Raw genomic sequence first — 12,648 nt, forward strand, 5'->3', positions numbered from 1 at the left:
AGATAGTCTTCTGTGTGTGCTCCACATTCCACGCGTACTCTCGTACTCGCACTCGCACTCGCAGTCGTACCTCTTGCACTTGTATCTATAGCTTCCTGGTCGTATCTATCGCCTTCGCACTTGTATCTATTGCCTGCGCACTTGTATCTATTGCCTTCATAATTGTATCTCGCGCCTCGTTTTTTGTATCTATTGCTTTGTATGCGTATCTGCAACAACTGTTCTTGCACGTGGCCTGGCCGCCCTTTTTGCTTATCACTCGTGTGGCCACCACCAGATATTTTGTTTTGTATCTGTATCTTATGCTTTGGTGGCCTGTTTCTGGTAGGTCTGTCTGGTCTGTGTATCTGCGTTTCTGTTTCTGTGTGTTGTGCGTTCTGTGTTCTGTTTCTGGTTGTGGTTCTTGGCTCTAGGGTTCTGTTTTGTATAATTATCGTGTGGTTAATGTCTGCACTGATAAAACCTCTTTTATCAGTAAGTATTTTATTTTTTTGTTCGTTGCCTTTTGCTGTTTGCTGTTTGACTTTTAATTAAGTTGAAACGAGGGAATTCTGTCAACGGGCTGGGCTGGGCTGGGCTGGGGCATTCTTTGCTCTAGAAATAAATACACACAACTTCTTGTGGCCGCTGCTGCTGCTGCTTGACCTTGCAAGCTACACACACACACAACAAACGAATGCACAAGACACACAGCTACACAGATACTTAGATACAGTATCTGTGCAAATCAACTCCAGAGACTAAAAATGAAAGTCTGCTCGCATAATTTTGCGTAATGGCCCACAAAGTGCACGGCCCAGCAAAGAGCTGGAAACAAAGTTATTAGAGGGGTTTTCGCTTTTTTTTTAGCCAGAAGGCAAAACCCACATGACGAGAGATCAGCAGCCAGCTGCAGCAGCCAACAGGCAGCCAGCATTGGCCTAAGTCTTGGCCTAAGATACAGATACAGATACAGCCTGCAACCAAATTGCAGTTGCAGGAGTTTTGTGGCCCACAATCTTTGATGCTAAGATGCTGCATAATTAGATGTAATTTCGGGGGGGCACTGGAGAGTATAGTGCAGCAGCAGCTAGCGGGTGGTGAGAGGAGAAAATCCAAACAAAGTGAAAGTCAAAGCTGAACCTTAGATGAGCCTCCGCTAAATTGCAGCGAAATGAAGTCTCTGCAAGCGTTGGGTGTCAAGGTACAGCACTAGCAGAAAGTATCTGTGGTCTAAGATTTTGTAGCTGCCTTTGGGGAAAAGGAAATTATATCTAACGATCCAAGAACCATTCACAGTACATCAGAATTGGCTGAAATTAACTGTAGATATAGTAATTTTCAGATACTCCAAGGAGTTAATAGCTTTGCGGTTGCTTGGGTGAAATTCCCAAAACTTATCCACAGAATGCATTAGGGACATTACGACTGAAATGATAGTACTTTATGGCCTTGATTTCTGTTTGATTTTCAATCCATTTGACAGTGGAAATGTCGCCAAGTGGAAAGTGTTTTATGGGATAGAGATTCCAAGCCGAAGACCCTGCCAAAGTGAGTGATAAATAATGTCATTCGTAGAACTTTAATGGAGAGAGAGAGAAACCTTAGAAGCAGCAGCAGCAGCGAGTCACTGGCATCCACCTCATCATCATCAGCCGCGAGAGACCATTAGAATAGAGGGACAGATGACTGGACAGAAGAATGCATTTGCATATGACCAGCATCAGCATCACACAGATGCATCTGCAACTGCATCTGCATCTGTAGCTCCATTTCCATCTGCATCTCTACAGATACATCTGCAGCTACAGCTCCATCTCTGTGGCATCTTCCGCTCCCTCATGATCTTGCTTGGGTTGTGCGTCTCGTGGCTTTGTGTGTCAGTTGCATTTTTACAGCTATGACAAAAAGAAAAGCGCGAGCGCGAGCGCTGGGGTTGGGGTTGGGGTAAGGCTGGTGTTTGGGTTTATTTTGTTCTTTCTTTTATTTTATTCTATTTTATGATACCAGCGCTAACGGTGCTGCCGGTGCCAGCGCTGCCTCTCCGGCCCCACTGATGAAAACTCTTTCTCACAGATTGCTTTACAATGTCAGGGAAATGGAGGAGGAGGATTGGGAAGAGGCTGGCACCTGGAAACACAACTGGAACTGGAACCCCCCCACGATTCTGTCGTTAAGTATAACAATAAATCGACGCTTAAAGAGAGAGAGAGAGACAGAGTGGGAGCAGCAGTGCCACCACCCACGTAACGGACCAAGTCGAAGACAACTTCATAATTCACTCAAAGAAGTATCTCTCAGATACATTTTGCAGCTTGAGTTTTTAGTCGCATAGCTGAGGCTTTCAGGCACAGTCACAGTCACAGCCACAGTCACAGTCACAGCCACAGCTTCGTTTTTGGTTTCGTTTTCGGTTCCTACGGCCTACGACGACTGAGTATCCGTATACCCCCGCCCTTTCCACCATATAAAGTATGTATAAGTAGGTGGCTGGCTATCCATGAGATACTTTCCGTTCGTATCTGTGTGGTGCGCATTGCGTATAGGAATTGTGCTCAATTTGCACCAACACATGGCAACATATAGGCGATATGGTAGGGGTCTTATCAACACAGAAGCATCATCTTGCACCGAATCCACCGAATGCTTTTATCTCTCTCTCAGTTTGAGTCGTTTCATAGCAGGCGCACAGAAACCAGCGATAGGCAGGCAGGCAGGCAGGCCAGGCCAGGCCAGGGCAGGCAGGCAGCCCAGTCAACAGAACAGAACCCAGCAGAGACTCACTCGAGTGGTGGGTTGTGCGCGAGGGGCGGGGATGGGCTGTGGCCATGTGGGGCTGTATGGGGCGTGGCGGCGGGAGAGATGGGATGTGCTGTGCTCTGCAAAACGCAGCTCGGGCTCTCGAATGCGATATGCGACGACGATGTCGTGTGTTTTTTTTTTTTTTTGTTTGTTTGTTGGTGTCGCTGTCGGGTTTTGTTCTCCTCGGCTTTTTGGAGTCGTCTCTCGGTTCTGTGTTCTGTCTGTTCTGTTCTGTAGTTCTCGATGCTGTCGCTGTCTCTGAGTTGCGCTCACAAGTTGCCAAATATACTCCCGTGCTCCCGTACTTCCCTCCTTCCTTCCACACACGGAATGATGGGCGAAATGTGCGAAAAACTGGAAATTGAGGAGCCCAAGGTACAGAACAGTGAACAGAACAGAGAACAGAACACACTCTGCCACACACGTATCAAAAGGAACAGAACAGAACATAACAGAGCCAGGAGGCAGGAGGCAGGAGGCTGAACAGAGTCCAGAAATGGTGCCACAAGCAAAGAGCGGGGCAGCCGAGAGGACACTGGCAAAGCGCAAATGAAACGAAATGAGGCAGTCCACAGGCAGCAGTAGTTACAGTGAATACCAGCTAAAAGGAGCCTGTTACTGAGGCATTAAATGAGGCCCAACATTTGGATCATTAATTCCAACCAAAGCGAGCCACAAGATGTGACAGATACTGTCACAGAAATAAGTGTAAATCCCAGCAGAGAAATTAGAATTATCTTTTATTTTTATATTAATTTAGTGACATATTCTTGTTGGATAATATAGCGAAGAAAAACCTTGAAAATTTTGATTACAATTTTCCATGATGAACCTCTATGACGGACGATTTTTACACCGATTTGGTATCCATCACATAATCATAGCAGGGCGCTCCAGAAGCTCCAAAGGGCTCCAAAGAGTCGCAGCAGTTCGAGGGCTGCCCAAAGTAACAGCACCCAAAGAACTAACCAAAGAATTGTTATTAAATATAATTATTTATTTATGTTTTATTTCCAGCCACATGGCTGATGATTTTTCAATGAATATTAATGCTAAGTTACACAGAATTTATTTTGGAGCAGTCTTTACTTAACTTAAGTTAAAGCAACATTTTTTAGTTTATTTTATTTATTTATTATTTATTTATTTTTTATTTATTTTTTAGTTTATTTTATTTATTTATTATTTATTTACTTTTATTTATTATTTATTTACTTTTATTTATTATTTATTTACTTTTATTTATTTATTTTTTGTATATTTTGCAGATTTTTTGAATGGCTTTAAATGTCAGTGCAATTTGGATAAATTCTTTACTTATATTAAAATATTTTTCACTCCCAATAATATGCATTCAATAAACGCATTTTCACTTATTTCCTATATTTATGTGTAGTATTTGATGGCATATTCTTAATGGATTTCTTTGGACTCATAGGCTGTGGAAAATTCATTGCTTTTATGCTGCAGTTCACCTTTAAGCTGTTCCCTTCGATGTTGTTCCGTTTATCGGATCTTTGCTATAAGCATAACCATAGCCTCCGGCCTCGTATCCATCTCTGCACTGCTGTCTCTCGACTCCTCTGTCCATCTATTGCTCCACTCCTCTCCACTCCACTCCACTCTGCTTCTCCTTTCTCACACTGCTCCCCCTCACTCTGCTCTCTGCTCTCTGCACCATTTGGTATTTGTTTCTGTTGCTGATTCGGTGCTCAGCTTTTTAGTCTCTGCCGAACGGCATCAGCCACTTGGCAGCTGTGTGTTTGAGAGCAGCTTAAAAGGCAGATTTACCCACTTCTGCCACCCAACCAACCAACCCCGCCCCGCCACAGCCATCGCCCGCTGGCAGCCCTCTCTCTCTGTCTGCTATCCCTCTGGCAGCCCTCTCTCTCTGTCTGCTATCCCTCTGGCAGCCCTCTTTAACCCACGCTGCTATCCCTCTACTCCCCTTTCTCTCGCTCTCTGTGTCTCTTTTGTAAAGAAGCTTCTTCTAATGCTTTTGCTTATTGCAGTTGTTGTTGCTGTTGTTGTTGTTGCTGTTTGGGGCGTAATAAGCGCAGTTTTTGTTTGTAAAAAAATCACGACAAACGCAGAGAGAAAGATAGAAAGAGCGAGAAAGCGATAAAGAGAGAGAGAAATATTCTGGGAGAATGCACTCTAGAGAAATACAGGGTATATATATATCTGTATATATATCTGTATATATATGTATGTATGTTGATATGTATTATCTGATGGAATCATTCAAATTTGTTGAAGATTTTCTTTGGGGGCGAAAAAAGTTTTGTCTGCAAGAGGAAAATGTGGGGTAGAGCAGTGACAATGAAGCCATATCGAAAGAGCCATCAAAAAGAGTGGAGTGGTGGGGAATATGCAAAGTGGGGTGCCACAGAGGGTGCTGCTGCATTTAAGTTTTCTTATGGAAAAAAAAAAACCCCTCGCCGAAAAAGCACATTGCCACTTAACACAGTTTTCATCAACTCTTGGGATTCTCTCTCGCCCTCCTTCTCTTTCTCCCTCTCTCTCTCTTCCTCGCTCCCTCGCTCTCTCTCTCTCTCTCTCTCTGTGTCTGGTTTTCTCTTGCGAATGAGAATATCGCTCATTTTCAATAAAAATAGCTTAAAATTGTAACAGGCAATCAGCAAAGACAGAGAGAGGCAGCAACGACACATGACAATGTGAGTGAGAAGGAGAGACAAGCAGTGCGAAAGGTATGGAGAGGGAGAGAGAGAGACAGAGACAGAGAGAAGAAGACAAGTGCCAAATGCTGATGCTATGCGCGCTCTCTGAGATTAGTGGGTGGGTAAGGAGGGCAACGAAATGCAATCCAGAGACTTGAGCAACGCTTTAAAGTTGCTTCTGCTTCTTTTTTTTTTGTTGGTGCAACAGACAAGAAGGGCAAGAGACAGTGAGAGAGAGAGAGAGAGAGAGGGAGAGAGGGAAAGAGACAGAGAGAGAGAGATTTAGAGAGTAAGGAATCCACTTGCATTTGCTGCTGTTTTCCTGCTTTGGAGAGCGCCGCAAATGCAGATGCAGCAACATTCAGCAGCAGCTGCGGGCAACCGTCGTCGGGCTTTTGCTTTTTTACTTCCGGTTTTTCGATGGCAGCAACAGAGAGAGAAGAGAGAGAGAGAGAGAGAGAGAGAGAGAGACAGAGCAAAAGCAGCGCATCGGGCGGGGTGTGGTGGGGGCAGAGAGAGGAAGCGCAAAATTCCGATCCCAGTCGAGTGGTCTGCCGCTGCTGCTGCATTTTTTTGGAGCGTTCGTTGTCTTTTGTTGCACGCTTTGCGGTCGTTGGACTCCAGGCACTTGCCACACACCCCCTCCCCGTTGCACCCCGCCCACCCTGCTGCTTGGCTATTTGTTTTAGCATTTTTGTTCTGCTGCTGTAACAGCGGATGCTGCTGCCTGTCCCAATGCTGCACCAATGCGGCATGCAGCGCTCGTTCCTCTCCGCGCGCTTATCATCTGCTTAAGCTGACGCTGGCAGGGAGGAAGCTGTAAGCAGCTGTCATCTTGCTGCTGCCACACTCTGCTGCACTTCTGCTGCTGCTGCTTCTTCTGCTGCTGCACTTCTGCTTCAAATGAAGTTTCATAACCGAAAGTGTTGCCTCAACAGATTCTAGATGTGGATTCGACGGGGTTTAAGATGCGTTTTACAATGGCTTTTGCGCAGAGCTGAGAAGTTTGGAGTGGCCAAGAGACCTGGGGAGCGAAGCGAGTTTTCGGTGTGTAATAGCAATACGAAGAGTAAGAAAGATTCCTCCGAATCTATATATCTGTTGCATGTTGCATACAGATCAGTGGAGCATTTGCCAGCTTTTATCTACTTTTAGTTGAGCGATCTGTGGCTATACCTATTCATCGATTTACTAATCTTCCATTCATCAATATGTTTGTTCATTTCTCTGCATACAGTTTTAGCGGAGATACATTCGTTTGTCTCTTTCACAATAATATGTGACATGATAGCTGTCTATGGGATTTCCCAATTACCCTCTGATCCCTGTTCTTATTCATTTGCCTATCTAACTTTTCCTTTTAACTATCTAGCCTATCTAACCATGTGTTTGGACATAAATATGGCAATCAATTCATCAATTCATCCATTTATGTGTCCATAAATCTATATATTAAATGCTATACTTCCAATTTCCAATATCCTCAATTCCCTTGCCAACCCAACTGCAGATTTCTAATCGTATACGCAATATTTGCAGCCCCAGCAAGAGCAACGCAGCAGCACAGCAACGCAGCTACAGTTCTCTTGACTTGACTTAACTTGACTTAACTTGACTCTTAACTTGTTCCGAAATGCCTGATTAATTGGCAACAAGTGTGTGTTGGGGGTTGACTGTCGGGTGAGACCTTTTGGTGGGTCTCTCTCCTTCGATTCTCACCTTTGCAGCGCTGCGGCTGTTCCTCGTCTTGTCGAACATGGCGTATGCGCAATGTGTCTTGTTGCTGCCCCTCCTGTGTGCTATGTGGGGGCTCCCCCCCCCCCTTTTGGGGCCCAAAACAACATAATTAAGTATTTATTTATTTACAATTTTGGGCAATGACAACAACAATGTTGAATGCAACACAGCAGCAGCAGCAGCAGCGGCAGCAGCGACAACAACTTTTGCAGCTTCAATTTCAATTTCGAACTCAAACTGCGAATGGCGACTGCTTGCCACAATTGCTCATTTTGCTGCTTTGGCTGCTTGCTTGCTGCTGGCTGCTTTGCTGCAACCTTGTGCTAAATTTTCCAAAACGTTGAACGCCGCTTCGTTCGGCATCGTCGTCAACACCGCAGCAACCGAAAATCACACAAATCCAAAAATCACAAAACTACAAACACACAAAACACAAAAACAGACACAGAAATGAAGCTGAGGCCTTCCTTTCGATGGAAAAGCGAAGTTATTGATACCCTGGGAGTATCGATTGACAAGCCACTAAAACAATAGAATTTCCGCCCTTCAATTGAGTTCTTCGAATGATGCTTTTGGTGCTTCTCTGCCTCAGATTCATATTATACATATGTTGCATTCATTTAAAACTACACTAAAATGTTCTTTTAAAATAATCAAAAATCTTCGAGTGGTCGAAATTTATTTTAGAAATATTTCCAACTTATCTTTGAATTATCTTTAAATTTGTACCCACAATACATCTGGTCATCATTTAAATTCCCATCGATTACATGTCTATTACATGTTATATATTATATTATATTAAATTTAATTTATATTAAGTTATATATTATACTACATTTAATTTATATTATGTTATATATTATATTAAATATTTGATATATATATATATTTTATATATTACATATTATAACATGCGCCCTAAAATCGCCATCGAAAAATCGCGCATACCCTCGCGCCAAAGGGGGCATAACGACAAACTGTGTTGCAACAAACGTCGCTGCCGCGACAGCAGCAACAATTGAAGCTGGCGATAAATGTCAGTCAAAGCTTGCAGCCCAACCGGCCACGCCTCCTTGCCCACCTCCCAGCTCCCCCCTCTACCGGCTAGCACCCCCTTCGATTGGCTCTGACGCATAAATGGATGGCAAAAATCGAAGTGCAATGCGCGAGGCAGGCACAATGCAACAACAACAACAACAACAACAAACAATCAAAGCTACAGATTTTCCACTGCGATCGCATTATTTATGCTTATGAGCAAATGTATCTATCAGATACAGATACATCTCTGGCAACAGATGACGGTGCCGCTGCGCTTTATTAATTTCCAAACTGCTCGTGAGATTTGACACCATTTTCTATGCCACAAATGACGCCACCTTTTTGGGGGGCAGGTGGCGGCATCTATAGAGGGAAAGGAAAACAATTAATTTAGATGGATATATTGAAGTCTTTGAAGGATTATATCTTGGTGCGCCAGTGTATGATTTCAGTGGAAGATTTATTGCGAAACTTGGAGAACTTGCAGAAAAGTAAACCTCACATTTCTATTAGATTTCTATACCGAAATAGGCCCTGCTGCATGTCTAATATGTCTCCATGAATATTTATTCCCCCTATCAATCCATCATTAAAATTCCAAGACATATCGAATTTCATTTTCAACCTGAAAAAGTCACTGAATTGTCTTTGTTTGGATTTTCTTTCTTTAGCAGCCACAGCCCAAGGGCCATGCACTTGGCATATGAAAATTTGCAGTCAAAGCAATGGGAAAATCAGGAAAACGAGAAGAAATGTATCCATTGGAGCTGCGAATACCCTGATCCTCAATTCATTTCTTAGAGCTGGCAGAATGCTACAGAAATGAGGGCTAACCGAAGGGAAAATGTAGGGGAAGGGGAAGGAAACAGCGTTGCGGTAGGAAATTACTTTAATTTGTTGATCCCCATTGTTGCCCGTTGAAACCTGGCTAACTGAATGACTGAATGAGTGGATGAGTGAGTGACTGGTTGACTGGTTGACTGGCTGACTGGCGGCCACATGTTTTCACATGAATTTCCACACGATGGACAGGTGAAAAGCAAAGCGAAAATCCAAGACCAAGACCCAGACCCCAAACCCCAAACCCATCCGCAATCGAAGCATGAGGCAGTGGCAATGCCAGCAAAGAGATTCACTGGAGCAAGAAAAAAGAAAAGAAACAAAAAAGAAAAGAAAACCAAGCCAGCAAAAAAAAAGATGGAACCCCACTGTCTGCCGTTTGCCGTTTGTTGTATTTGTAAGTGGAGTCAAGCCGTAGATTTGACGCGTTGTCTGGGTAATTGTTAATGCCACTGACACTGAGAGCAGGAGGAGATGCAGCTACAGCTACAGCTCCAGGCAGAAGGCAAAGGCCTTCTGCTTGCTCCTCTTCTGGCCAAGACAATTGATCTATCAGATGGGTTTGCCGCAAGGCGGCACAAACCTTAGGCGCGTTGAGTGCTGTCTTTGGAGGAGTATATATAGATAAGAGGAGGCTCCACTCTTCTTCGCCTTTTAATTATTTTGAAAACATTTAAATAATTATGAGAGATCCAAGCGGATTTGATGTCTGACAACTGATTTGCAATTTGCTACTTCAAGTAGCGACCTTCTGCAAATGTTTTGCAATAGAAGGAGATGGGAAAGAGGAATGAGATGGTGATGCTTAAGCTTAGACAGAAATTTGGTAGGTAAAGGATAGATGGAGGATAAAAGTGTTTAGATACGAAATGTAGATAGAAATCGGAAATACTACAAAAATATATCCTAGTGGGCGGGAATTTAATAGGAGAAGTAAAATATTTCATCGAAAATAATTATTATATTATTAATTATTATTATTATTAATTATTATTATTATTAATTATTAATTATTATTAATTATTAATTCTTATTATTATTATTAATTATTATTATTATTAATTTTTATTATTATTAATTATTATTATTATTTATTATTATTGTTATTAATTATTATTAACTATTATTAATGATTATTTAATATTATTGTTATTAATTATTATTAATTAATTATTATTATTAATTTTAATTATTAATTTACTAATTAATAATTATTAATTAATTATTATTATTATAATGAAATATAGTAAGATATGATGGAAATATATACAAGATAAAATAGGATAGAGGATACAATATAGTTGCTGTGCCCAAGAAGTTATTTCAGAAGATATTCCTCTCCTTTATGGCAGCAACCCTCGGCTGATTTCTGTCTTAAAAATTCCAGCTTAAAGCCCTCCTTAAATCACCATATCCTCACCCCACTCGCTCGCATGTGCCCCTCATTCCTTGTTCATTTTTGCTTTAGTTTCACATTCTGTAGTCCGTGTTTCAGACTCATTTAGCGGAAAAACAAACTTTCCCATTCATGTCCATCAACTGAATACACACACACACACACACTCACACACACAGACACACCACACACATCAGACATTATGCCATTATGCGATATGCCACGCCCTAAAGCTACAGCTACATACGGGCAGAGGGCAACGCCACATATTACATGCCCCATCATGCAATTAGCTTGGACCTTCCTTCGCTCACTCCCTTTACCACACTCACCCACTCCAGCAGTTCATTTTGTGGCTTCCTCGTGTGCAAGTGGCACAAAACAAACTTCCAGCCAAACAAGGATGGACATGGACATGGACTAAGGGATCACAGAGAGCGCAACAGAAAAAAAAAGCAAAAGTAAAAGAAGCAAAAAGTAAAAAAAAAAAGAAAAAAGAAACTCAAGTGAAAAATCATACAAAAGCCGCATAAATTAGCAATGGTCTGTAATTCCGAAAAGGGTCGTCGTCGTCTCTCTTCCGTACAGAAGGAAAAATTATTTTATTTTCTCTATGGAAGGGGGGGCGGGGTTTAGTTGTGCCTGCAATGCATTCATTAGTTTAATATTAAAATAGTCATCATAAAACGTCTGTAGATAAAAGAAGTCTGTTGGAAACAATGTGCTACAAGCCAGGAGGAGGCAGGCAGCCAGCACAGTGGCAGGGCAGAGCAGTAGCAACAACTACAACAAGGTGGCAGAGTGGCCAAGAAAATGTACTAAGGGCCAAGAGATTTATGAACTGCAGAGAGATAGAGAGAGAGAGAGAGCGCGCCATACTTCTCTAGAAGTATATCTCTCCCTGGGTGTGTGTGTGTGTGTCTGCGTCTTGGAGTCGTCTCCAAGTCGCCGGCACTCGTCTTGCATCCCCCCTTCCTTCTGGATGTGGTGTGTGTGTCTCGCCTGAGTCTCCGGCTCTAAGCGGAGCAATGAACTATTTACGAATGTAAGAGCCCAGCCACTGCCACAGCCACTCACTCCATTCGTCTCGTCTGCATTCATATTCATACTCATACTCACACTTTGCTTATAGATAAATGTACTCAGAACCCTCTCTTCTGTGTTCGTTCTTACAGTATACAATACAATGTATGTAGGTGCTAGGGCGGTTTCTGTTTCTGTAGATAAGTATTTTAATATTGCTGCACTGCACTGCCCGCCGCCTGATATGGCAAATGCCATGCATATTTATGTGGACTCTCTAGGGGCGCTGATGACCTTGAAGCGCTAGCGAAAAAGTTCTCAAGCCTAAAGATCCGCTGACAAAGGGGAGGAACGAGGAGGAGGCTTTATAGCAACTAAAAGTCTAGGGAGAAGTTTTGTGGTTGAGGGAATTCCCAGAGAAACACCAACAATTATCATAAAAAGATCAGGGGGGCTAACAATTATCACAGAAAGATCAGGGAATTATCACAGAGAGATAAGCAAAGCAGAGGATGGGAAAGGGAGAGGCGGGCTTGGAATGTCGGCAAACATGCACTATTAAAAAAGGTGTAAGAATCCCCATTTAGCTTTTTAGCCGGCAATGCCAAGTGAAAAATTACCACAGAAAATCGTAAAATCTAAGAAAAATCTTTATACATTTCTTGATACGTCTATAACAGATTTGTATGGCAGATTTTTCGTACTGGGGTTAAAGATTTGTGGCCAGAGTTGGTTTTTCGTTCTTTGCAGATTTTCTTTGGCAGAAGATTTTGGAAGTTTTTAACATTTTTATTTCTTAATTTTATTTTTATTTTTTTTTTTATTATTTAAATTCACTCTTGATTTTTGTTCTTCTATTTCTGAGCAGCATTTACTCTCATTTTCATATGCTCATATTCCGCTCGAACTACATCTCCCACTTGCACTCCCACTCCCACTCTCAATGCCACTCCCACTCTCAATGCCACTCCCAATACACATTCTGCTGCTGATCATTGAGGGGCTGTTAAATTTAGTGCCTCTTCACTTCAATTTTAATTACGATCACGAGTAGATCTCAGCCAGCAGATCTTCAGAGAGCGAGTAGCTGCAGGGGCGACTCTCCCTTTGGATTTCAGTGTGCGTAGAGTATCTGTTGCACACATG

The sequence above is a fragment of the Drosophila obscura genome, unplaced genomic scaffold (assembly GCF_018151105.1).
Source record: "Drosophila obscura isolate BZ-5 IFL unplaced genomic scaffold, ASM1815110v1 contig_1, whole genome shotgun sequence".
Classification (NCBI taxonomy): domain Eukaryota; kingdom Metazoa; phylum Arthropoda; class Insecta; order Diptera; family Drosophilidae; genus Drosophila; species Drosophila obscura.